Consider the following 379-nt stretch of genomic DNA (forward strand, 5'->3'; position numbering starts at 1 on the left):
CTACATTGCTCATACCCGCCATGACACCCATAAAAACTAGAGTCTAATACAATAAATGTATTACAGTACAAGTACATAAGTGCTTGTTGTGCTCTCTGATAGTCTGAGGTATAAAAGAGAGAGCATACCGCTTAGTTTGTGTCACAGGAGTCTTAGCGCCCATAAATTTATAACCCTACCGTCAGATTAACCAAGAGGTATCTATTTCTGCGCGCGTTTAAAGACTCTACCATAATACCTGCTGGGATGGCCCCCGTCCTCAGACTCATACATAAGCATGAGCTCTACACTGAGCTACATCCGCCCCTGAATGTTCAGATTGTTAATTTTTTTTCGAGAGAGACGTAGACTTATCTTTATTAACGACCTTGTGGATGCT

This window comes from Etheostoma spectabile, unplaced genomic scaffold (genome assembly GCF_008692095.1).
Source record: "Etheostoma spectabile isolate EspeVRDwgs_2016 unplaced genomic scaffold, UIUC_Espe_1.0 scaffold337, whole genome shotgun sequence".
Classification (NCBI taxonomy): domain Eukaryota; kingdom Metazoa; phylum Chordata; class Actinopteri; order Perciformes; family Percidae; genus Etheostoma; species Etheostoma spectabile.